At 47.2% G+C, this 27,192-nt stretch overlaps 1 long non-coding RNA gene across 5 annotated transcripts; it reads right to left on the bottom strand.

The window, feature by feature from the left end:
- Window positions 1-8,853: 8,853 nt before the first annotated feature.
- Window positions 8,854-27,098, bottom strand: LOC126512233 (uncharacterized). 5 transcript variants are annotated; one of them, XR_007594961.1, is made up of 5 exons: window positions 26,031-27,098; window positions 13,928-19,707; window positions 12,952-12,997; window positions 11,597-11,681; window positions 8,854-10,028 (listed from the first exon to the last, which is right to left on the bottom strand). It is a non-coding gene; the product is annotated as an uncharacterized lncRNA (long non-coding RNA). The 5 variants fall into 5 exon arrangements; XR_007594958.1 differs by having other exon boundaries at window positions 8,854-11,681; XR_007594960.1 differs by having other exon boundaries at window positions 11,597-12,997.
- Window positions 27,099-27,192: the final 94 nt, after the last annotated feature.

Consider the following 27,192-nt stretch of genomic DNA (forward strand, 5'->3'; position numbering starts at 1 on the left):
TTCCCAGAATTCTCTCTCTTCCCTGAAGTCCTGCCTGTAGACTACTGGCTGTTGAGCTTTTTATTACACCAATCACAGCAACACATTTTTACACAGAGTACAGGAATATCCCACAACAAGATGACACATGGTTAGCTTCTAGAAAACTTCAGTTAATCTGTTGCAAAGCCTTTTTCTAACTAAGGCCAAGGGTGAGCAAAACTTTTCATAAAGAAAGAATTATGGAGCCCTGCGGTTTAATCACACGCCTTTAATCCCAGCACTCGGGAGACAGAGGCAGGTGGATCTCTGTGAGTTCGAGACCAGCCTGGTCTACAAGAGCTAGTTCCAGGACAGGCTCCAAAGCTACATAGAAACCCTGTTTCAAAAATCTAAAAGAAAAAAAAGAAAGAAATCAAAAGATAAAGAAAGAAAAGAAAGAATTGTGAGAGACGGCTGTGTAAGCAACCCCTGCATAGAGCAACACTACAAAAGCCATTAGGTAAGAGAATTTTCACTCAGCGTGGTCAAAAGCATAGGCATGACCAGCTTGGCTCCTCAATCCTGGGAAAAGCTCCTCAAGTATTTTCAAATTCCTCAAACATCCCTCAGGTCACATCTAAATCACCAGCCAGGACCACCTACAGAAACCTTGAGCTTGGGAAGGCTGCAAAGTGTTCTGTAGAGTCTTTCCAATGCCTAACTCCTGAAAAGAAATAAGCAAACAAACAAAAAAAGAGACATAATCATTGTTGGAACTAAATTATGGTTGCAAGTCTTCCCAGTCTCTCAGGCTGGTGTCCAAGACAACAGTGGGACCCACACAAGTGCTCCAGGTCTGGAGTATGGTACTGTTTAGCCAATGCAGGCTCTTTGCCAGGGACTGTGTTCCCCAGCCTTCCTTGCGTCTAAGTGAGAAGGCAGACTGATCTCCGATACGAGAACCACTTCGTTTCCCTGATGGCGCATGTCTTCACTGAGAAGTACATCTCGTCCATGTGCTGCTCCGGCATTCAGCTGCTGAGTGAAGAGGATGCTTCAGTCCTAGCAGAGGGGCTGGTTCCAGAGATAGTGCCAGCAGAGAGGATTTTGAAGACTCTCAGTGCCAAAAAGAATGATAACTGGCTGAGGCGAAAGACTCTCCAGTTGCTCCTAGCTAATCGCTACCCATCGTGTATACAGACTGCAATGCCACACACACGCTAGAAATAAGTACTAGTACAGCAGGCCTACTCAAATCTGGATCATGGGAGATGGCCTGGGAACTCCTGCAGTTAACTGTGGCATTGTTATAGCGTGGCTATGATGTCCTCAAGGTTTGTGTGCAGCATGCTTAATTCCCTGGTGCTAAAGTCTTATGGGATGTGATGGGACCTTTAGGGGCGTGGCCTCACTGGAGGAGAAGGTCACTGGGGCTGTGTCTTGGACAATTGCAGCTGAACCCAGTCTTTTCCTTCTGTGTGTGTTAGTTTTTTTTTTTCTTTTTCTGTCACCAGCGAAGGCCATCTGGGAAGAGAGGACATTAACGGAGGAAATCCTCCATAGGATTGGCCTGTAGGTGGGTCTTCGGGGCTTTTTCTTGATTAGCGATTGATGTGCTAGTGCCTGCTCATTGCAGGTGGTACCGCCCTGGGCAGATGGTCCTGGGCTGTAGAAGAAAACAGGTTGGACAAGCCAGTGAGCAGCGCTCCTCATGGTCTCTGTTCCAGTCCTTGCCTCCAGGTTTTCTGCCTTGACTTTCTGCTTTGGCTTCCCTCAGTGACAGAGTATGATTGAGACGGGTAAGCCAAAAACAAAACAACAACAACAACAAAAAAAAAAAACCAAAATATTCCTCCCCAAGTTGCTTTTGGTCATGGCCTTTATCACAGCAGTAGAAACCAAGCGAAGACCCTGCTTTCTGCCTACTACACGCCGGGAGCTGAGCTCTGCCTTATGCGTGTGCCCCCACGAGTTTGGCTGGCCCAGACTCAACAGAGCCAAGGACTAGTGACTGAAACACCTGAAGCCATTACTCCTTTTTCTTTGAATGGCTTCCACTGGCCACTGTGCCGCAACGAAGAAACATTTAGCACAGAAGTGCGCGAATGGAAAATACATTCGTGACCGGAACGACAGTTTGAAGTTCTCTCTAACACGGGACATGGATCACTCCCATTCACACCGAGACAAGACGGTCTTCTTTAGAGAGCAGACTCAGGAACAAGGAGCACCCAGGAGTCACTGGCACAGAGAATCTCAGTGGACACTTGTGGAGACAGTGGAGGAAGCCCTGGGTGAGTTCATTCAGAAATCCCACCTTCCAGAAGAAGAGTGTGCTGGAGGAATCAGATGGTACCAAATGGAATGAGGACATGGGCCTCCCACTCCTCTCCAGGGTCAGCGAAGGGGGCAACAAGGGAGCTTTGACAAGGACTGCCTAGCGAGGCTCTGAAGCCTAATCAAGCCAACACTGAAAACCTGAAAGTCTGCACAACCGCCCCCCAAACAGACCAGATCTCCCAGCCATATCTTCCACCAGGACACTGAGTTAGCAGAAGCTTAACCACAGAGAAAATTAATTTTAAATAGTGGCCAGAGAGTTCTTTCTGTTTTTTTTTTAATTGAGTTTACTTATCTGTATGTATAGGTGCCTTGCCTGCACATATGTCTGTGTACCGTGTACACACCCCGTGTCCATGGAGACCAGAAGAGGGCATTGGATCCCTTGGGACAGGATTTACAGATAGTTGTGAGCTGTCATGTGGGTGCTGGGAATTGAACTCGGGCCCTCTGGAGAAACAGATAGTACTCTTAACTGCTGAGCGATCCCTTCCGTCCTTTCTGTTTTTCTAAATAAGATCGTGCTAATTTCTTCTCCTGCTGAGAATTTTAAAAAGATTTTTTTTTCTTTCTGGCACACTGTACAGCTCCAGCTTCTCATGATCTCACTGATCATATGAATTGGGAAATAGAACAAACTGCTCTCCTGATGAGGATAGCAGGTGCCTTCCAGGCCTGCTGTAAGCACACACAAAGCTGCTTGGGGGAACAGTTGAACACACTGGATTGCAGTTGAACCCGTAGCCATCCCTGAAGATCCGTTTTATTTGCACAAAATCACCCTCAGAATTTTACATGGGTTCAGAGCTTATTGTACACCTAAATGCCAAGCGAATTCTTTTTTAAAGGTTTTAAAAATTATATTTATTTTCTTTCTCACTTTCTGTGTATATGTGTGTGTGCATGTGTACGTGTATGCATTCGTGTGTGTGCATGTGTATGTGTGTGTGCATGTGTGTGTATGTGTGTGTGCATGTGTGTATGCGTTCGTGTGTGCATGTGTGTGTGTTGTGTGTATGTGTACTACATTGCATATTGCATGTGTGAAGGTCGGGGGGCAACTCGAGAGTGTATTCTCTCTTTCCACTCAGGAAGGAACTTGGGTCATCAGTTTTGGCAGCAAGCGCCTTTAGCTGCCAAGCCATCTGGCTGGCTCTCGGTCAATCTCTTCCACCAGGAAAACACAACACTTGTACCTTCTCTGAAGCCAGACAGAGTACTTTAAAGGTTAGCGGTGTCCCTGAAAAGACCACGTTCTGGTGCGCTCTCTGTTCTGTGATGAACACATGATCAAAAGCAGTTTGCTGGAGAGAGGCTTTGTTTGCCCTTCGGTTTACAGTTCGGCATCCAGGGAACCTGCTGGCAGGAACTAAAGCAAAACTGCTGCTTCCTGGTTTGCTGAGCCTGCTTTTCTACACAACCCAGGACCACCTACCCAGGGGGGCACCACCCACAGTGGGCTGGACCCTCCCACATCAATCATTAATCAGAAAACTGCCAGGGCTGTGGAGATGGCTCCACACGGTTAAGAGCACTGGCTGCTCTTCCAGAGGACCCAGGTTCAATCGCCAGCACCCACGTGGTGGCTCACAGCCATCTGCAACTCCAGTCCAGGGTGTGTGGAGGGGGAATCCCACACAACCTCTTCAGGCCTTTGAGAGCACTGCATGTGCATGGTACATGGATATGCCTGCAGGGCAAACACTCGTACACATAAAAATAAGTAGCTTTTTAAAAATGCCCACAGACTTGCCTACACGGCAGTCTGGTGGAGGCATTTCCTCAACTTGGCTTTTTGTTTGTTTGTTTTGTTTTGTTTTTCTCTTCTAGGTGGCACTAGCTTATTTCAATTTAAAACAAAACAAGACAAAACACAAACTAACCAGCACAGATGGATTCAAATGGAAGCTGGGTGCAAATCTGGTTCCGTCGTTAATCAGCTGCTGTGACTTTGACCCATTGTCTCACTCTTGGGGCCTCAGTCCCATGTGTTAAATGAGTAAGTAGTGCCTGTCACACAAATGCATAAGAGTGGATGGAGTAGTACACCAGTTATTGGAGTTCCTGGAGTAGAAGAGCTTGTCAATGTTAGCTATCAAGGTCATTAGGAACATTTCCTGCCTCACCCCATGATCTAATCCTAGAAGAGATGCTTCCTGTAAAGCAAGCAGCAGGAGCCCAAGATTTATTGCTGAGTCCCTGGCTCCCTGGCTGGCTAGCCTAGGCAAATGGTCATGGTTGTCCAGTTCTGATTTCCTAGGGAGTCTGTTATGGAATAATCCTTTTGTAAGCTGTGAAGATGTGTCTCTGCCAAGGCGCCTTCTAATTGGTTTAATAAGAGCTGACAACCAGTAGGAAGGCAGGAGGTATAGGTGGGGCAGCCAGACACAGGAAGGACACTGGGAGGAAGAAGGGCAGAGTCTTGGGGGTTGTGGGAGAGGTAGAAAGAAACAAGATGAATGTATCATGTTGAAAGAAGGTACAGCCACACGGCAGAGGGTAGATAAGAAATATGGGTTGATGTAAAATATAAGAGTTACCTATTAACCAGCCTGAGCTATTAGCCAAGCATTTATAATTAACAGTAAGTTTCTGAATGATTATTTGGGAGTGACTGCAGAGACAGAGAAACGCCACCTACAGGACTCATTGCTGCATCAGTTAAGGTCCTGCTGTGGAAACACAAGGAAACTGCCCTCTCTGTCCTGGAGTGGAATGAGTTCTCTACCCATGAAGGGAGGCAGGGGCGGGGGGGGGGGGGAGGAGCTCAACAGCCATTCGCTTGGGGATAGAGCAGGGAAGATTCCATGGTCAACAAACAGCAAAGCACACGTTGCTTGGGGGTCACCTCCAGACTAAATCTGCCTCCCATACAGATAGGCTGAACCTTCCAGGAACTGGTCTTCATTGCTCCACCAAACAGCTACACAGAGAGAATATCAGCCTGTTCCTGTTGGTCCACCCAGACTGGAACACAGTAAAAGCCCAAACAAAACAAGCGTGGCTCTCACAAGCAGGAGGACGATAAGGGATGCGGTTAAAGGCTTTGCCCAGTGACCCACTGGCTGTTCATTCTGTGAATTCTGCCCAGGAATTTACAAGGAATCCAAGGTCTGTGACTGGAAAACTGGGAAGAGAGCCATCAGGTCAGGTTGGCAGCGAGAAGCTGGGCAAAACAGCAGATATCTGGTAAGAACTCAGTGGGCAAGGTTTATCCACAGTTCCTCCCTCCCCTCGGAAGTGCTAAGGAAGACAATGCTGCCTTATCCCATAGCCTAATCTCCTTTCTAACATGGAACTGAACACTGAGTCCTGGAGACAAGGAGGTGGACCAATTGCCAGAGATGACATCATTGAGTAGAACAAGCCAAGCAAAGGCCCTGTGACTCCAACAATGACTTTCCCGTCCAACATCACTACATCAACACAGTCCTCAGGAAGGTCTCGGCCCCTGCAGGTCTAGTGCCTGTCTGTTCCCACAATGCTTTTCTGCAGACATTTGCCACTCTCTCCAGTCAAAGGCGGTTAAGCACTTGTCAAGATGTCCCAAGACAGATTCTTGAAGGGTGACTGCCTCACAGCCTCATTTGTGCGTCCCTGGCTGTTTGCGGGATGGTTCTGAGTTTAGGAAGCCCGGCTTTTTGAAATGGATAATCCTGAATTCAAGTCATACTTTTTAACCTGTGCAACCCTAGACAATTTACTTAATATCTCTTTGCCCCAGATCCTCCAAGTTTTAAATGAGAATGAAAACAGAAGCTGTTTCCCAACGCAGTCAGAAAGATGAATGGATCATTGGCATCCAGTGTCCGGCACAGTGCCTGGATGTGGTAGGGACAGAAAAGAGCTGTGACGGTCACGGGTACCCCCATTATTCACCAGCCCCGGATTGCCTCAGGAAAGTGTAGTTTTGTAAGTGGAGAAAAACTCTGCTCCCCTGAAGGAAGTATGGCTCCCAGAGCAGCTTTCTCCCCTGCCGTGGGCCACCTACAGTCCCCTATCCTTGATGTCATCATTAAACTGTTCCCCCATTACTCTAGAAGAGAGATTGGAGGGCCAGATGTTCCCAGAGTGGGAACATCCCAAGGCAACACAGTAAGCAAAGGAAGCTGAAGGAGGCGGCTTAGATGTCTCTTAGGGAAAGCAGCCTTAAAAGAGCTCTGGCCTCTTCCTCCCTCTTGATAAATGCCCTTCGCTTCTCCAGCCAGAGCGGCTGCCAAGATTCAGTCTTGGTTGAGGTTATATGTTTTCCCTGAACAGTGGCCTCAGTGCGGTCTTTCTAGGGATTTGTAAGCTCTGAGAATGCTCACGGCCCCGAAGTCACTGCTTCCTCCCAACTCACTCTCCTGGAGGCAAGGAGGCCTCCACCTCCTATGCGGGATAAAAACTCCTGGATTGGAGAGATGGCATCTCTGCCACTGTACAGATGCACCAGGCCACTGGGCACCCAGGGCTGAGCCTTTGCTGCTCACCCTGGTGTTCGTGGGTTCTCAGAACAGGGGAAGAAAGGACTGGTGGGAACCCACCTGCTCCAGGGGGGCGGGGCCCACTAGTAAACAGGTAGCCACAAGCCTGGCAAGGGGGTGAAGTGTGCGTCCCCAGCCATGTGATTGTGTCACTTCTGTCTCAGCAAGGCCCCAAGGTCCTATGGAGAACTGGGACTTGGCAAGTGCTGGGAGGGAGCAGAAACTCCAGGGCGCATGAACGGAGTCCGGAATGTTCTAAGAAGGAGGCCGGGACCAGAGTGCCTAGCATAAGTGCCTGAGGGAGTTTGCAGTTGCTGCATCTTTGAGGATAACTTGAGGTTCTCTGGGAAGCAGTCAGAGAAAACAGGAGATTTGGGGTTACCCTTCACTAGCTGCATGCAGGCCATCCATTGGGCTCCCCATGAATTCAAGCCCTCCAACCCCGTCTTAGCTGGAAGCCTGGTTATTGGCTACCAGTCAGGGGACAGGGGAAGAGCACATTGAAATTTTGGGGGATACACCTGTAAAGTCTGCAAGGCATGCATCACATCCTAATACTCGCCTTGCAGAATGAGGAGCCCTGACTCCCCTCCCCCAAGTATCAGGCTTTAGGTTTTAGGATAAGTGTAACTAGTGCTAACTCTGGAATAAGAAGAGCCAGCTCCAACCCACCTCCTTCCTTCCACACTAGGATACATGTAAGTGGTGTGCTTACTCGAGCCCCCCAAATGCCCTCAAGCATGCCTTTTGAGCAGACAATCATCATGTCAAATACAAAGCCTAAATGCCCATGATCTGGATGGTTCTGACTTGAATCAGGGCCTTAGTGCCTCCCTGGTGCCTGGGACTCTGAGTTCTTTGACGCTGTAGCCCTGAGGTGAGGATTTTGCCTGTCGGGGTCAGAGGACTTCTCAAATTGAAGCTGATCGGATGTGTGGATAGCCAGAGTAGATGGCATCCTCTGGTTACTGTTTGCAAGGACAATGTCTAGAAAGGACTCTCTGGTCACTTCCTTCAGCCCTTCTTGTAAGACCCTGGCAGTTATTGTTATGAGTCTTCGATGACACCTGCAGTGGCCCCGAGGGACTGAGTCTGCACATGGCACTTGAGACCTGAGTGTGGCTTGTGATGGAGACGGCTAGTGAAAAGGTCCCTGTGCCCTGTGCCCTGTGCCCTGTGCCCTGTGCCCTGTAAGCTCAGAAGGGCAATGAAGGCTTAGCTGGCTGCCCGTGTCCTGACCAGAGACTGAGGATTCAGTATAACTCAGCTTAAGGGTTTCTTGAGTTCCTACAGGAACAGTCTCTAGGCTGAGTTTAGATAAAACCGAAAGCAGATGGCCTCAAGGAGATCACAATGGAAGGCTGAGGCAGAAAACAGCAGGGGTGTAGACAGGAGGCTTTGCTGCTGTGACACATCCTTCTTTCACCTCTTCCCCAGATTAACTTTCCCGGCTCCTCCCTTGGCTTTCAGCTCAAAGACATTTCCTTGAAGGAGTTTTTGCTGCCTCGGGTGACTCAGGTAATTTCTGGTTATATACTCTCTCTGGGCTACAGGTTCCACTCCCCAGCAGCGCTTGTCCCTGATAATATGTACAGTTCTCTGTGTAGCTATTGGATTACCTCATGTCCCCTGGCTAGGCTGATTAGAGGAGGGCAGGACCATTTCCTTCTGCACACCATGCTGGGTGCCAGGCAATGCTGTGAAGACCCAGTGGAAAGTACATGGGAAGGAAGTGGATACAGGACTGGGTCACTGTCAGAGTTCTGCCAGTGCACAGCTGGCGGCCACTACAAGGACGGGACCTGGCAGAAAGGGAATGGGAGGGAAAGGCTTCCTGAAGGAGCTGGTGGGTTAGGAGAAGCTAGGAGGTGTTGGCAAGTGGAGATGCACCAGTTATTCCTAGTGGAGTAAGTACAGATGGCACTAATGGCGGGGACCAAGATACAGACCTACTGCCAGCTGCTGCAGCCTGAGAAGTTCCTTTCATCTTTTAGGGACCTCAGCTCAGGTAAAACTGGACGCTCAGTTTCAAAGCAGAAGAGAATTTCAGGACCAGCCGGTATGAAGCAAAGTTGGAGTTTATTAAAATGAGAAAGGTAGATGTGGTGGTCCAGCCTTTACTCTTGGCTCTGGGGAGGCAGAAGCAAGAGGATCTCCGTGAGCTGAAGCTCAGCCTGGTATATATCCAGGTTAGCCATGGGTACACAGTGAGACTGTCTCAAAGAAAATAAACAAACAGAAAGAAAGAAAGAAAGAAAGAAAGAAAGAAAGAAAGAAAGAAAGAAAATAGAAAGGCGCTCAGAGAGAAAGAAAAGAGTTCACATCATGGTTGTCAACTTCTCAAAGAAAACTTGTAGTTTATTAGAAGATATGTTAATACAGTAGGTTTTATTCTTTGACAGTTTCGATATAAACAATGCATCTTTGTGCATCCCTGACTCCCCTTTCCCACTCCCCTAAGAATACCCAGCATATCCCCCTTCCCTCTTTATGTCTTTTCCTTTCTTTTTAGTAGCCCCCTGAGTCCCATTAGCACTGCTAGCTGGAATGGCGACTGGCCTTGTTGGCCTAATCTTGTTCAGGTCCTGTGCAGCTTACTGTATCTGCAATGAATTCATGGGTGTAATGGCCACATTGTGTCCTACAGACAGCATTTCATAGCCCTCCTCCTCATCCTCTGGCTCTTACCTTCTTTCTGCCCATCTCCAGTGTTCCCTAAGCCTCAAGGTGGTGGGAAGGAGTTGCCCATTTAGAGATAAGCCTTCTCAGCACTTAACTGCTGACCACTACAGAGAGAAGCTTCTTGAACTAAGGTTGAGGGCAGCACTGTGTGTATAAACATAAACATTTAGAAAGCTCTCAACAGTGTGTCCATTTAGCAAAACAACAGTAATGGGCTCCTTCCTAGGGCCTGTAATTTCTTGAGTCACAGGCTTTGGGCCAGGTTAATGGTACCAGGCTTGAATTCCTTCCTAGAAAGCAGGCCTTAAATCCAACTCAGAGGCAGTGGTTACCTCCACAGCATTCACGCCACTATTGCCCCGGTTGGAAGATCTTGTCTGGCAGGTCAGTATTGTATGTAACAAGCAGTGTCGGCTGCAGGATGCCCTGATGTCTTCTCTCCCATGGCAGTTTTCTCATTCATCACTAGGAACGCTAGTCAACAGGGAGGAAGCTTTCAGGCCCGTTCCAGCTTAACTTCTCCATGTTAAAAGATTTCTAACATAGATTTAAGCACGGACGATAACAGAGAGAGGTGTCCTAGAAAAGAATAAGACAGACCCAAGTGCACTCACTGTGGGCTCCTCGACAGAGACACAACTAAGTGTGTTAGCACTAGCCATGCACACCATTTTGCTGGCTCTCGAGTTACATCTCAAAATGTTGTTCTTTTCCTTCTCTTGTTGGTAAGTGCGATGACAGGGTGGCTCTGATGCTTGCATGGGACTGTAATCTGATCAAGTAAACCCAGGAGCCACTCGGGTTGTGTGGAAGGCTGGGTCACATCTCTTTCTGTAAATAGGGTTTCTCGGGAGATTCCTGGAAAAACTGTTGGCCTAGAGCTGGTTTCTGAAGGGAGAAAGGCCTTGTGATGAGAATTCCTGGAAAGAAGTTGTCTACATTGGCAGATTAACTCATTAGGCCTTCAAATAGGTGGAGGGGTTGGAACTGTGCAGTTTCAAGCCAAATTGCAGTTTATGTGATCATCGGCCCTAATAAGCAGCCATCCCTCTCCCTGGCTGCGCCAGACCTGACGTCCTGCCATTTGCAGGCCTGATAGCCTAAGAATAGTGGAAATCTTTGCAATGCAATAATGTGGAAGAACTCTGTTGTCCGCCACACCAGGGCTAAGACTGCTATAACAGCTAATGCCCACAACCGAGGGTTCTCCACCATGCTCTGCCTACTTAACCTTTCCACAGATGATTTTAAAACCACTTTGATTTATACGTTTCTCTGTGCTGTTGCCATTAAAAACCCCATGAACTGTTTCCACGTTAGAGCATGGAACCTGTGGTCTCTCCCACCCAGCTCCGTGGTCACCTGTGGTCAACCAGCTCCATGTTCCTGGCCATGGTCACTCATACTTTTACTCCAGAACGGATTCTCTCATTACCTTTGAGTTGGGAACTGTTGTTTTTGCCTGGACAGTCTAAACAAGTGTTAACTGTGTGGACATTCTTGATTCTCACCTGGCGAGAGGCTTCAATCAGACTGTGAGGTAATGACTACTTTCCCTTCCCAGGTCCCCATAATTTTCCCTTTCTATCCCATCTCAGTGGAAGCTGCAATTCTCTGTAACACAGGTTAGGAGCAGATTGGGAAACGAGATAATGGCAGCAAGATGACTCCCAGGATTGTGACCTTGGGATGCTCCTGGGGGATTGTGACATTGGGATGCTCCGGCAAAAGGGGCTGGTCCCAGAAGGGTTACAGCAATTAGGACAAAACCAGAGCAGAACAGGGACATCCAGTTAAGGACACAGCACAGGCCCACCCCTCAGCTACATGGGAAGAGGGCTGGCACCAGAGTCCCCCCTAAGCAGCTGTGCGGCCTCCATGGCATGCAGGCTGGGCAATAGGACAATGCCCCGCTGAAGTGCCTGAGGTGTGGTTCTCACCCAGTCTGCTGCAGTGATCTCTGCCTCTCCTCCTTCATCTGGTCTCTGGAAGGTGGAGACATCCAGATGTCCCGCACGGCAGGTGTGTGTGATACAAGGTGTCCTGGACATTCTCTGCTTGGTCCTCAGGTCCTCCCTCCACCCTTCTCCGCCCTTCCCTGTGCCTTGGGAGGAGATTCTTCGGGGCTGTCAGCCTAGCTGACTCACCTTTGGCTTCCACTGGGTTTAGCTGTACGCACAATAAAAACCTTATCAGGTCTCTGTGCCCATGTTGCTGGCACCTTGGAATTTCCTGTGTGATAAGGAATGCTTTGTTATGCATAATGACTTTTTTTTTTTTTTAAAAAGTCACCAGAGTTCATGCTAATGAGATGACTCAATATTGGGCCGGTTAGCTTCCCAGAAGGACTGGTCACCAGAACAGACTGAATGAATCCTTAAAGGCCCAGAGACTTTAGCTCCACCCTAATCTCCACAGAGGGAGAGGGCTAGGGAGAGGGTTATAGAAGAGATCTGGGGAGATGGTGTGCCCATTGAAGGTGTGAAAGCCATGGAAGTTCTGTACCACCTGCACACACACACACACACACACACACACACACACACCACCTGCCAGGCAAGCCTGTTCTGGGTTCTTTCACTGGGTAGTTTCCTGCTAAGGACTACACTTCCCAGCTTCCCTTGCAGCCAGGCCAAGATGCTCTGGAAAGAAAGAAATATGGTATGGTAGTCATTTCCTCCCCTATAAGGGATCCCACCTTCTTCTGTGGGCATTTTGCATCCACACATGGGGTGTGACCAGATGCGTCTTACCCTGTACATGGTCCCGCCTACCTGAGGTCAGAGACTTCCTTCTTCCTGCCCTTTCTGTCCCTCTTTAAGCACACATGTCCCTTGTAATCTAGCCGTAAACTGCTGACCATGGGTGTCTCCTGAGCGCCATAACTCCTTCTAGTGAATTACTGAACCTATGAAGAGATTATGTGAACTCCAGGTATGTAGGAAGGCTGCCTGGACCTTGTGCCTGCCGTCTGAAGTGAGGGCACTCTTGGGACTCTGGACTAACTCTGGAACATAATATTGTGGCAGGATAGAAAGGGAAATCATGGGGACATAGCATGGGGGAGCCCCTCACCGCAAGCTAGCTAATGTTTGTTGTCAGCTAAGACTCAACAATTCTCACTTAACATATACTGTGAAGGTTCTTGGACATTGAAGCAATATTTCATTTATAAAGAAGTATTTTCAAATAAGAGTGCTAAGATAACAAAGAACCAAGATGAAGGTCTTAGTAGATATAACTTCAGGTATGGCCTCACTACTCTCCTAGACATTTTCTGGGAATCTCACAAATAAGACTGAGGCAGGAGAATTGGGAGAAGGCACGGAAGAAATGAGTCCCTGACCCAAGTATACCAGGAGAAAAGCAAGAATTCTAGCATCAACTGCTTAACACCTTGTTCCCTTCTGAGTTGTAAACCTGCAAATTCTAGGCATCTCACCAGAAACCCCCGTTATAGGAAGAAGATGGGTACTAACCCCATTGTGCAACCAAAATTCACCTCTTTGAATTGTGGTTCCTTTCAAGGCATCTCTGGAGCTCCCACACTATCAAAAGATAGAAAAAGAGTTTCTTAGAAATCTTTTGAGATATAACTTGAGAGCCAAACAAAATGGTATACAGGGCTGATGCAGAGACAGTTAATCATGCCTCTCCTTTCTCCGGAGCTACACGTGGTATGCCTGACTCTCTCCCACTCTCTTAGGGGGCACAGACCTACCCTCAGAAGTCTATGTTGTTTTTTTCTGAGCACTTTTCTCAGAAGGGAACAAGGTGTTTAATTCTTAAGATTTTTTTGACATTTAAACAATTTGTGTGTGTGTGTGCTCACACACACGTGTAATGCTTTGTAAGTGTGTGTGTGCATGTGTGTACTGTGTGCATGCACAAGCGTGTGTATGTATGTGTGTGTGCCACAGCATGCATGTGGAGGTGAGAGGACAGGAGAGCTTGGTTGTGAGTGGGGGCAGCGCTCACACTGATGAATCAGCCGCCGTGGAGTGACCACACACGTGCCGAGTCCCACCCAGGGCAATCATCCTGGCAAGCCGGCTGTTTGCCACCTGACGGCTCTGGGAACAACATATTGACTAGACCTTTTTTCTGAAAAACAAGGAAGCTACAGTGGGGGAGGGAACCAGCTATTCAAGGTGACTTCTGTTGGGGAAATGGGGTCCCCTTATTTGACTCCTGTCTCCCTCCCATTTCATCAGAAAAGGCACTTAGCAAACTCTCGTTAAATTGTGTTTACATTATCTAAGGTCTCAGGTCAATTAATTTTAAGCTTTTGTGCTCATTTCTCTCTGAAGAATACCTGCCTCGTTTTATTTTTCTCATTTTACTGTGTTATTTTGAGAGTAACCAGGGAACAAATTTCCAGCCCCGGGAGGACATCTTATCTTACGGTTTTGCTATTTTTTTTTTTCTCATTTAAAGAGTTCTGTTTGCTGCCTTCTGTCCCTTTCCCTATACTCTACCTTGAATTTCACTCCAGCCAAGCAAGATGACATTGGTCCCCGTTTGCAGGAGAGATAGGAATGGGTTGAGCTCCATGATTCACCAGTGGGTAGTCCAGGGTTGTCAGATGTGGGGTAGCACAGGGTGGGGTGGTAGAGGAAGGAAGGCAGAAATGAAGAGTCAGGTAGAACAGAGTACAGCAGCCTTCTCAGAGTGGTCCCTACTCCCCACACATCTTCCCCCTTGCCAGAGAGACACTGCTACTGAAGGGCTCCTGGGAGGCCCCAGATGGACCTGGGCTGTGTGGAGGGAGGAGGCTCTGAGGCCCAAGGACTGGCAGCTTCGGGAACTCAAAATGAAACTAGGAGATAAACGAAGGAGATATGATGATCTGAACATACAGAAGACCTACTCCGGTGTGTACCCAGAGGTCTCTCCTATACGCCCCTCTTTCTCCTCTGCTCCCTGCTCCCTTCCCTCCCTCTAACCTATCCTGCCTCCCTCCCCCCTTTATGGAATTTCTCCTATTGATTTTCTCATGTCTTCTGGTTTTCTAGACTCGCTGTCGTCCATCACCTATGATATTATTTCTTTTTATTTCTTCTTTTAAACACTGCCTGGCCCATTAGTTCCAGCCACTTATTGGCTAGCTCTTACATATTAATCTAACCCATTTCTAATAATCTGTGTAGCCCACGAGCTGGCTTACCAGGAAAGATCTTAACCTGCGTCTGCCTCCGGTGGGAGTAGCTATGATATTATTTCTAACCCATCTGAAGCCTTTCTTCATCTCCTTCTCTCTTCATATCCATCTCTGTGTGTCTGCAATGGAGGACACCAAATGGATGACAGGTGACTCTGCCTTGCAGCTGAGGCCTTCTGTCGAGTTCCTTTTTAGCCCCAGAGGCCACTTACAATAGCAATTGTATCATATGTATTTGTTTGGTCTCCCAGCCTGTTCCAAGTGTTTAATTTTTCATGATGAATTTGTTTTGTCTCCTCTGCTTTCCCATGAGCATGGCAGGGAGTCCATTCTCCTCGGCAGCATCTCTCCCCAGGCCTTCCTGCCAGGCCCCACCACCAGGGGTGCTCAGGAAACAGGTTGAAGCAGTGATGTCGCCTCTCAGCCACCCCACAGGCTTCGAACTTTCTCTGCCCAGTAGAAATCATTGAATTCGGGAGAGCAACACAGAAGAGGACATGGTGGCTAGAGCAGACGTTGTTCCTCAATGGCCAACCCCAATGAAAATATTCTAAATGAAGAGTACATATTTAGCTCAAGGAAGTCACTCGGTGCTTCTCCCTCAATGCTACCAGGATCTTCCCTCCCCCATGGCAATATTGGCCTGGCCTGTGGGCTAAGAAGATCTTTCTCACTATTCTTCAAGTATTTGCACATTCGCCCAAATGCAGAGTAACAGGGCAAGTAGTTCCAAAGCTACAGAGAAACCCTGTCTTGAAAACCAAAGGAAAAAGAGAAAAGAGAAAAGAGAAAAGAAAGGCTCTTACCATCAGAAAAGCCCTAGCAAGGAGAAAGCATGCCTTAAAATCTTACAGCTTCCTTCTGATCTTTCTTCCTTAACCTGCCAACTAAATGCCCAAACCATAAGGAGTCCAGCGCTTTATCCAGTTCTGCATGCACCCAATGGGAGGAGCCTGGGCCCTTGAGTGACAGCGTGGAACATAGCTCTTGCTTCTTCTTCCATCTTGACCCCTGAGCCAATCAGTCGCACACTATGACATGAGGAAGAAGGACAGTTGATTTTGTATTCACTGAGTTTTGACAGCTGTCTGTTTCAGCATTTCCCTTCCTTGAGTAATACAAGAATTTTTTTCTTTCTTTGAGTAAAAAAGTTCCTTTAAAACAGTGGTTTTCAACCTTCCTAATACTGCGACCCCTTAATAAATATACAGTTCCTCATGTTGTGGTGATAACCCCCCAAATAATTTCATTGTAATTCATAACTGTAACGTTTCCACTGTTATGAACTGTAACATAAATATCTGATATTCGGGCTATCTGATATACAACTCCTATAAAAGGGTCTTTCAACCCCCCAGAAGGGTCGTGATCCACAGGTTGAGAACCTCTGCTGTAACACAATGACCATATGAAGCTGGATAGAGAGGAGCAGCGACAAGCTGTGTGACCACGATGTGTGCTATGCTTGGGTACTAGACCCCAGCGCTGCCTGGGATAACCTGTGATAAACTGTGTGACCAGGGTCTGTGCTATGCTTGGGTACCAGATCCCAGTGCTGCCTGGGATAACCTGGAAGTCATCCATGCCTAGGGGAAGAGGATGCAAGCCGGAAACAAGAATGCTAGTCCCGGTACTGCCTGTGCACTGCATGCAGCAAGAGGCCAAAAGAAAACCTTGAATGCCATGAAGAATGAATGGTCAGTCTGTGAGAAGGAAACAGAACAGAATCAGGAACAGAGGGCCTCTCTTAGGACATACTTCCCCTTTGGTCTCAGTTTTTACTCCTCCATAAAAAAGGAAGCCCTGTGTAAGTAAGGATTTACGAGCTATTGGAATAATCTCCAAATTGCAGAGGCTCATAACAATGAAGGTTTCTTTCCAAGACACTATTTTTTTTTAGAAAGAGAGAGAGAGAAATAGAGAAATTATGTGCAATAAGACCCAATGAATCTTTCTTCTCAGATAAGCTTAGTGAGTTAGTCCTGAGACAAAACAACCATTTCAGGGACTATACCCTGCCTACAAAGCCAGGGAGTCTCAAGGCAGCCACTGCTAGGTTGAGAAAGAATGACATCAGCAAGCTGACCCAGAAGAGCATTCTATGTGTAGTTACTACATGGAAATGGTTAGAATAAAAGCTATTGGAAGCCCAAGTTTTTGAAGGAATCACATTGCCAAAGAAGCCAGGAGCCTGTGTTTATATCTGTGGATCATCCAACATACCCAATGATCCTAAATGTTCAGCTGGATGCAGGGGCTTGGGAGCTATGCTTAGCCTCACTGGCGAGGGAAGGGGCAAGAGGAAGGAAACTCGGGGGCGGACTGTTGGGGCCTGTGGACCCCCAGATCCTGAATTTCCTGTGACCCCTGCCTGCTGGAGAAAACAGCTTGTTTTCCTGTGTTTGCAGCTGTTCTGAGCACGAGACCCGGATGGGAGGGGAGTGGTTTCTGGTGACTTGCAGCTGAAGGATCCGGAGAGCTAGGGTGTGGCCATTGGTCAGGGAAGGCACTATATAAACTGCCCTGGAACACAATAAAGTTGGCATTCTTGATTCGAGGGGGCATTCTTGGCATTCTTGTTTCAAGGATGACTCCTCTCTCTCTCTCTCTCTCTCTCTCTCTCTCTCTCTCTCTCTCTCTCTCTCTCTCTCTCTGTGTATGTGTGTGTGTTTCAATCTCTAGCCCCTTGCCTGACTCATGAGTCGTACTGTAGTGCAGGCATAGCGCATGAGGCGTTGCGTTACAGTGGACTACAGCACCAACAGCTAATCTCACCTACTCTGAGTTCCCACTGCAAATACTGTATTAGTTAGTGCAGGCTGCTGAAACAAAACATTACAGCCTGGGTGTGCTAAATCATAGATATTTGTTTCCTTAGTTTAGGAGGTCAAAAGTCTAAGGTGGAAAGGGTCACAAAAAGTTTGGTTTGTTTTAAGGTATTGGTTTGTAGATTGCCACTGTGGAAATCAGGTATGCCTTGATCTTGGCAACTCCACAGTGTGTAGAACAGTGGCCTTCAGCCTATGCCGTGCCCTGGGGTGACTCCATTTTACAAGGGGCAGCTGGCTCCTTTTTGAGTATAAATCCAGAGGCTGGGTGATTGTGTGTCATTGTGCATGCAGTTGCTACCACTTGTCCAGCACCAGCCATGAACCACAAACACCCAGGATTCTGACAAATAGCTTGTTCTTGAAAGTAAGAAGATCGCACACAGAAACTTCTCCAGCATACTGGACTCATGTCAGCACGAGTGTAATTAAAACCATGGTGCATGGGTTTAATTAAAACCACAGCATCAAAATCATGCCCAAGAACTTACCAAATACACCGTACCGATGGAAGGTAGGACACCCCCACCTGGACCCCATGAACAGGGGGTTCTTAATACCTGGTCCCACTGCCCTGTCATCTACCTGCTTCAGTGTACATCAAGGCATTGACGGGTGGAGAACTGTCAAGTGTCCCTCGGGTATCGGCTCAGTTGCATCTCACTGCTTGACAGTGCCCATCTGAACTGCTGTTTCTTCATCCATATGTTCTTGGGTTTGGTCTTGCCCCTCCCTTCCACAGTCCTCCAGTCCTATACCTTGATCTTATGACCTCCATAGTCTTGTACTTCTGTGGTTTGACTTAATCCTGCAGTTGGCCTTAATCCTGCAATCCCGTTGCTTGGTTCTGAGTCCCCAACAGCTCTCTAAGAGGGCTGGCTCCTCAGTATCTCTCTTGTCTAATCCCCTGCCTCTATACCAACTCTCTGCCTGTCTCCACATTCGTGAACTCTCTGAATCATGATGCCTTCTTCAACCCTCTTGTAACTATTTTGTAATGGTTACAAAGAGAATTCTAATGATTGTGAGATGCATAATGTGTGATATAAGAATTAATTTTACTATTTAAGATTAGGATAAAAGAGCCTATGATTGCCCATGGCCAGTTCTCAAGGGGAACCAGAACTACTTGGCAAATTGCAGCCAATGACACCAACATGACTCATGAATTTACTGTTACTCGATAAATTGTGACAGTGTGAAATGACACAAAACGCATCCATCTGTGTTTCTGATATAGAGTGTTCATGACAGCTGTCTTCATATTATGCTCAAATGACTGTTCCTCTCTGTGTATAAGGCCCTAGCATCTCTTGGCTGTTCAAATCTATTCTTGTTAGGGTACCAGTCATACTGGATTAGGGCCTGCCCCAACAATCCCATTCAAATTTAATCAGCTGTTCTGATGCCTTGAGTCCACATACGGTCACATTCTGAGGTTCTGGAGTCAATGGTGTCAGAGTGTGGGTTGTGATAGGCAGTGGAGGGTGGCATACAATTTATCATATAATAGGAATACCTCAGCCCCCTCACACCTAGGCAGCCAGGAAACTAGTTCAGTGGATCGTGAATGGTTGTAGCATTTTCAAGCTGGCCCCTAAGACCCCATGATCCCTTTCATAGTCTTCACGAGACCCTAGGAAAAGGAGAAGCCATATGATAGCAGGAGCCCATGGATGTGCCTGGAAGAGTCCTCCAAGTCCTACCTGTCCCGCTGTGACTAAGAAACTGTCACTATGTTAAGCACCTAAAACCTCTGGTCTTGCTTACAGCAGTTAGCACATCCCCAAGAGATCATTCATCTTGAGGAGCCCGCATGAGGCAAAACAAGGAATGATTGCATCAACACCTGGTACGTGCTTAATAAGTTATGGCTGGAGTCATATGGCTGAGATAAGCTTTCCCAACAGAGTGAGAAAACTGTTCCTCGTGGTGTCTAGCTGCACACTCCAGGCCGCAGTGAGAGAGCACAGTGAGCCGGTTCCCATCTTGCTGGCTGTGGAAGGACAGATCAGATTCCGCACATGGTCCTCAGTGCCATCCCACCACTGCTGCTTGCCAAGAGGAAAACGTCTGCGGACTTCTAGAACTGTGTAATACATATGCAGGGATCCATTCTGGGGACCCAGGGGATTTGCTGAATGTCATTGGTTTGATTTCAGTGGTTGGTTCTGGGCAGAGTCGTCCTCTGGATTGAGGCCACTCCCTCGATTTTGGCAGCAGAGGTCAGGGGTAAACAACTCTCAGATAAGTCTAGTCATATTTGTTCCTACAAATGGAAACTATTTTAGGATGCAGAAGACAGTAAATACACATACCCAGGGTCCCCAACCACCCACTGAAAGGAAAACAAAAATTAAACCCTTCACCTTTATGAAGGACATAGTGAGGAGCCATACTGAAGAAAAGCTTTCATGCTGACCCAGGACCTCGCACAGCCTAGTCACGTGGGCTGCAGAGTCTGGAGGCCAGGCATAAACTGCCTGACCATTAGGCAGCGACCTACAGGTTGGTCAATTATTTTAGCTTTCTTTTACCTTTTTTTTAAAATGTGTTTGTGTGAGTGTGTATGTGTGCGCACACATGTGCACACACGCACACGCATGTGCATGTGCACATATAGCAGAGTACATATGTAGAGGTCAGAGGACAACTTGTAGGAGTCAGTTCTCTCCTTTCATCGGATGGGTCCCAGGGACAGACTCAGGAGCCAGGTTCGGTGACAAGTGCCTTGACCTACTGAGCCAATGTGCTGACTCTATTTCCGTTTTCTGAGCACCACTTCTTGATCTGTAAGTAGGAGTGGTCACAGTAGCCACGTCACCTCCCTGAAAGGTTTGTACGAGATTACACAAAATAACGGACAGGACATGGTCAGCAGAGAGCTAGCACCTAGCAACCGTTCAGTTCACGTTAACCATTAGCACCTCTGTCTGCTAGCATGGCCTCCAGCTCCCGCCCTCCCTGGCACCTCAGTTGCGGGTGAACTGGTTTACAGTACCCTGCGACTGACTCCAGGGTCAACTCTGCAGCCCACACGTCATCAACAACTGGCCTGCTGATCCCAGCCCGAGAGCACTTCATGTTTTCTGTCTGGACTCCAGTCAGTTTCCACCCTGCAGATTTCCTCTTCTCCCTGGACTTTCATTTTCAATGCACTGTTGTTTTGTTTGTTTAGAAAACGTTTAGTATGTGTGCAATCAATTTTACATATCTGGCATAATCATTATCGTAAGCCATCTCTTAACCTCCCTGTGCACTGTTCACTGCTTTTGTATTGGCTCTATGTATAATTCATCAATGCATTTTTGTGCTGCTAGTTTTCAATAGTCTCTGTATTAGCCCTTGGGGGAATAGAGAAGAAACGATGCTGTTTTACATAATATGCAAACTATATGTAAATAGATGCACTACAGCAAAGGGAAAGCTACCTGAGCTGCCCCTGATTCTTCCGTATTATGGCAAGAGCTCAGCCTGACTCCCAACATTTGTAGATGCTAGAAGTGTCATGGTCCAGCATGGGAGATTTAGGGGTGCTCCACGCAGGCCCGGGGCATGTGAGATGACTCCCACCTCCACCCCACTTCCCGCTGTCATCACTAATACTTCTGGTTTTGACAGTAGCCTAGAATCCATGTCCAAGCGGCCTTTGGAGAGAGCCTCAGGTCAGGCCCTGTAGCGCGGGTCTCCCCCACCTTCTTACAATCACAGCAACTTTGGGAAGAGGTTGAGGACCCCTGAGCAAGACTTGCTGCGAGCACGTGGAGGGTAGGCAGCACCCGGATGTGGCCGATGAGTGTTAAAGCCACTTCAGAAATCTAGACAGAGTCTGGGGAAGGAGTAATAATGGTCCCCATTAGGTTTTCTTTTGTCCTTATTTTTTTTTTCAAATTTTGTCTCCCCCACCCCATTTTTACCGATGTATTGGGGCCTTAGGAATCTTGGGTCTCATCTGGGTTCAACTTCCGGAGCTCATGTAACAGTTCATATACAGTCTGTAACTCCGGTGCCAGGGATCCCCCCTTCTGGCTTCCAAGGGCACTCACTGCGTGCATAGGGTGCACAGACATACCTGCAGGCAAAACTTTATACATGTAGCATACAAATACAAGCTAGAAAAAGGATCTTGGTTCTCCATCTTTGGCCTTGTTGTCCTGCTCAACTGACAAACACAAAAAGCGAAGGGGAGTCCTGTAGACTCGAGGCCTAGCTTCAGATAGGGAGTAAAAGGGAGGGAGGAAAAGAGAGTCCTTTGGAGAGGACGAAGAATGGGAGGCACTGTCTTCTCCAGGGGCTGCAGAAATCTGTTCTCTCCCTCCACCGTGTAGGTCCTGGGGATTGGCAGGACATGAGGATTGGAGGCAAGTGTCTTGACTCACTGAGACATCTCTAGCCCAGGTCAGTGATCGTTTTCTATGAGTAGACTTCCTGCGGTGTTTTATTCATTTCAGTGTGCTTAAACTCAGTGAGTGGGGCAGGAATGAAGGAATGAGGGTCTTTGGGCAGAGCCCCATTAGTCCAGATTTTCGTGTTTCTCTTTTGTGATCTGGGCATCTGTTGCAGTGGATGTCTCTGCAGTTTTATTTGAAGATCTTCTTATGGCGCAGCCTGTTTTTTGAAGACTCAATCCGAGGGCATTCCACCAAGAGAAAATAAACTTGTTTTGGAATTGGCCTTTACCTCCCCTCCTGTGGTCAGGGAGCTGCGTGGCTGGCACCATATCCAGCTTACTTCTTATCAGGGGATCACCACCCTTGGTTGGTCTTAGGTATCTCTTCTCTCCCTGTGTGGCTTCCCAAAGCCTTTCCTAGGAAGAGACTACTTTTCTCATCCCAGCTCTCCGCCACTGACTCACCTGGAAGCTGCTTTTACCCACTATCTTATTTGGACACAGAACAAATGACCTTAAACAATTGCACTCCAGAAAAGTCCAACCCCAGCATGGATGACGACCTCCTCCGAACCACACAGATGAGGACTTCTCACCATACACTCTTGAGTTTAGCTCAAAGAAGCCTATGGACCAGGGAGCCTCAACAAGCTGGAAAAAGCTTAACTGATAATTGACATCATCCTGCATTAGATGAGCCATGGCGCAGGGCACAGGAGGTTATGACAAACCTGGGATCTCGTAGGCTTTGTTTACTCGTGATTGAGTCCCAGGCTTTGCCCTGCGTACTGTACCGTATCATGGCCTCAGATTCTCCCAGAAACCCATTTCTGATGTGCAATCAAGGTCTGGAGAGGTCAGCTACTTGCCAAAGTTAAAATGTGGCAGAACGTGGATTTGGTCTTGGTTATTCTAATGCAAAGGCATTGACATTTTTCTTTTAGTCACAATTCACTTGCAAGGGCTCAGCATCATGCTCCATACAAGTAATAAAGATGAATCCAGAGATAGGATAAGACTAAAGTACAGCTTTAGACAAAGGCCCTCATGTTAATTGGGGGGGGGTGTGACTATAGATGACCCAGGGCTGGTCTCCAGGCTAGTCCCAAACTCTGTCATCAGGAGGGAACAAGGTTAAGTCTTCAGAGGGACCAACAGAATGAATGACTAGGAAGGAAGAGGCAAGAAAGAAGCGACAGCCGCTAGGTTAAGCAAACAAAACCCACACCTCTAGTGGTGGGCCATCCCATCCTCAGCCAAAGTACTTGATACTAAGCTTAGATTCTACCTCAGTAAGCCACAGAATTCACCCCACAGGGCAAATAGGGGTATTAAATACAATGGAAAAGCAAAAGCCATCATCAGTGTGAGTGTGTGTGTGTGTGTGTGTGTGTGTGTGTATGTGTGTGTATGCTTGCATGTGTGTGTTATTTTGTTTTTTAGATATTATAGAAATAACTATTAACCATTAGGAAGACAAAAATAATGAAGAGTTAGGTCAGCAGGAAAGAAAACAAGCCAGTCTCAATGCCTAATATCTAATAGCCCCTGAGCTTCTTATCCCTTGCCTTGCAGGGCAATGGGGAAAACACATTCATGCATTTGTTCGTTCTTAATCCTAACTTGGTGAACTGTATGTTAGCTATTAGGTTAGTTCTTGGGATGGGAGCACCCAGTGATCGGCCAAAATCTCTACCTCCAGGAACCTCCCAAGCTTACAGAGACTGTAAAGCATAAACACCCCCTCATTACTACCTGTGCAAGGACACTAGGTACAACCCAGACAAGGAGCAGATCACGGGACATGGATGTTAGATCACTGCCTACTGCCATTGATGAGAGGAGTCATGGGTGGTCACCTCTAGAAGACAAGTCCCCAATTTCATTTACTTAGTCACGCATAGTAAACATGTGGCTATTGGTAAACCGATAGAATTAAACAATGCTATGAGGTTCAATTATGCTTCTTAGATTTTTTTGTTTTGGTTTGGTTTGGTTTGGTTTGTTTGTTTTTTGTCAAATTGGCATGAGCTAGGATCATCTGGGAAGAAGGAATTTCATTTGGGAAGAAGGAATTTCAATAGAGAAAATGACTTCATCAGATTGGCCTGTAGGTGAGTCTGTTTTATTATATGTAATTTTTCTGTGTTAAAGTTAAAACCTTCCTTTTATTTAAACAGAAAAGGAAAGTGATGTGGAATTCCCCTCTGTATGCTCTGAATACCATTGGTTAATAAAGAAACTGTCTTGGCCTGTGATAGGGCAGAAGAGTAGAGCTAGGCAGGGAAAACTAAACTGAATGCTGGGAGAAGGAAGGTGAAGTCAGAAGAAGCTATGGAGCAGCCACCAGGAACAAACATGCCGAAACTTTGCTGGTAAGCCACAGCCACATGGTGATACACAGATTAATGGAGATGGGTTAGTTTAGGATATAAGAGTTAGATAGAAATATGCTTAAGTTATTGGCCAAATAGTATTGCAAATAATATAGTTTCTGTGTGGTTATTTTGGGAGTCTGGGTAGCTGGGAACACACAAGCAAACTCCTACAATAGGTTATATTTCTCAGTGCCACCAAACCACTTCTGATTCACAGGAAGGAATAGCAGGTTAAAGACACTCAGTCACTACCAGCGGCATCTGACCAATGATTGTTGAAATAGGAGCGGCAGGGCTGCGTCCCCAGCACCCCGGCTGCCTACTAGCTTATGCCCCGAAATAACAACACACAAATAGTATTCATTTAAACACTGCTTGGCCCATTATATCTAGCCTCTTCTCAGCTAACTCTCGCACCTGGACTAGCCCATTTCTAATAAGGTGTGTAAGCACCCCAAGGTGCACTTACCGGGAAGATTCTAGTCTACGTCCATCCTGGGTCAGAGCTTCATCGCGTGTGTCTCTGAGAGGAGCTATGGAGTCTGTCTGAGGAGTCTTACCTCACTTCCTCTTCCTCCCAGCATTCTGTTCTGTTTACTCCTCCCACCTATGTTTTAACCTATGAGCCCAAGCAGTTTCTTTATTACTTAACCAATGAACTTCCTCCAGCAAATGATGTCACTTTAAAGAACCGATCTTGACTTGTGAGTTGACAAGCTACAGCAGTATATTTGTATGAGTTGGGTCCCTTAAGTCTCTGTGGGCCTGCCCTTGAGGACAGTGACTAAGCTCAGAGCTCCTGACAAAGCAGTGAGCTCGCCCTTGGGTCCTGGCATCACAGGCCTTGCTGTTTGCCACAAAGAGTTCTGTTAGGACATAGAGCTCTGGTGACCATGTTCACCAGGGTTCACGTGTTGAGAAGGCGCTCCTGATGTTACAATGTTACAGTGTTGTGAGGCAGACCTTTAAAGGTAACAAGACACTTGCCCTTCCTGAGGGGAATAGTGCCATTATCCCTGAGGGGGAGTGGGTTTACTGTTGTTGCTCGAATAGTTTTGTTTTGGCAAGGGCTCACTCTATAGCCCAAACTAGCTGTGTTCTCTGGGTGATCCTCTTGCTTAAGTCTCCCAAGTGCAGGGATAGTAGAGCTCTGAGCACCCACACTGTGAAGAATAGGTTTGTTATGAGATGTCAGCCCCTTCTTGCTCTCTGGCTCTCCCAACTCTAATTCTCTTGACCTCTTATCTTCCACCTTCTGCCACAAGATGACACATCAAGAAGGCACCAGAGGCACCAACCTCATAGTCTTGTTCTTTCCAGCCCCCAGCAGCATGAAAAGCATTTCTCTGTGAAGTGTAAATTACTCAACTTCAGGTAGCATAAAATGGGCTAAGACTCCTGGCCACTCAGAGTCGACTGCTTTAAAAGAAAAACAAAATTCATCTCTTCCAGTGTGGTGTTTGCTGAGGCTAAGGGTGTGGAGTGCAGGTTTCCGGTTATGCAGCAGGTCATGTCCTTGCATAGAGAGTGGCGTGATTTTGTGGAAGCTGCCTTTATAAATGGCTCATGGTCGTTGCCCTGGGAGGGCAGTGTCTGCCTGAATGTCTGGGCTGGAGAATCCATCAGAGATGTGGCATGACGCCTGCGGCTGAGAATGTGCATAGCTGGAAGAGATTTAGCATCTGAACTGGTAGACAAAGCAGAGCTCACCCTCACTAGTGTGAGTGGCATCATCCTCTCTGGAGAAGACCAGACAGAACAAACGGAAGCATGAGAGCAAACTAACTCCCTCCTCGTGAGCTGAGACACCCATCCCCTTCTCACATCCCACACCAGTGCTTCAGGGTCTCCAGATTTGCAGTCCAGGATTTGCACGGGCAGCTCGGCCTCTCCTGTGGCCCTGTAGCTTCACACTGGAAGTCACACCATCAGCTCCCCTGGGACCTAGGTCTTCAGATTCGGCATTCTCGGGACTCCTGCTTGCAGACGGCATTTCATGCGACTTTATGGATGATGTAATCTATAAGCCCATTACCACATTGAATCCCCTTTGTACATCTCCACATGTCCCAGGGATTGACTAGATGTGAAGATACTGCATCCTTTCAGCTTTCTCCACATCTGGAGCAGCTGTAGCTGCCCTCTGTCTTATCTCCCACCCTTTAGATTTGTTAAAACAATTCTCCAAATTCTATTTTCATTTGGGGCATAGGAATAGGCTAAAAACTGGTCTTGCAAAAGATATTCGTATCCTTACTTATGGACTCTGTGAATATCAGCTCGTATGGCAAGGGGCAAAGGATTCCTACAAGAGTGATTAAGGTGGTGGTCCTCAACCTTCCTAATGCTGTGACCCTTTAGTACCTCATGCTGTGGTGACCCCAACCATAACATTATTTTCATTGCTACTTTATAACTGAAATATTGCTACTGTTATGGAATCATAATATAAATATCTGATATGAAAGATATCTGATATGGAACCCCCATGGGGGGGTCTCAACCCACAGGCTGAGAACCAGTGGATTATGATAAGGATTTTTGAGATGAAAGAGTATCCTCAATGCATTCACAGTTTTCCTTGTAAGAGAGAAGCGAATGGGGATTTCTTACTGGAACATAGAGAAGAGGATGGTATGACGTGGCTAAGGGAAAGATTGGAAAGATAAGAGCAATGTGGCCATGATTCAACAAACACTGGCACAGAATGGTGGCGCATGCCTATAGCCACAGCACTTGGAGGTGGAGGCAGGAAGACCAGTGTTCAAGGACAGTCTTGACAACCTAGTGAGTTAGAGGTCACTAAATACACACCATATAAATGCATGAATAAAGCAAAGCAAAACAAGCAAATGAAAAACAAGCCTGGAAGGGAGTTTAGACAGAAGTAGCTCTAGAGAGAGCATGGCCCTGCCGGTGCCTTCATTTTGGCAGATGATACCAATTTTAATCTTCTGTCTTCCAGAATGCAATAAAGATAGTTTCA

The sequence above is a fragment of the Alexandromys fortis genome, unplaced genomic scaffold (assembly GCF_014885135.2).
Source record: "Alexandromys fortis isolate MF-2015 unplaced genomic scaffold, M_Fortis_MF-2015_v1.1 scaffold_119, whole genome shotgun sequence".
Classification (NCBI taxonomy): Eukaryota; Metazoa; Chordata; class Mammalia; order Rodentia; family Cricetidae; genus Alexandromys; species Alexandromys fortis.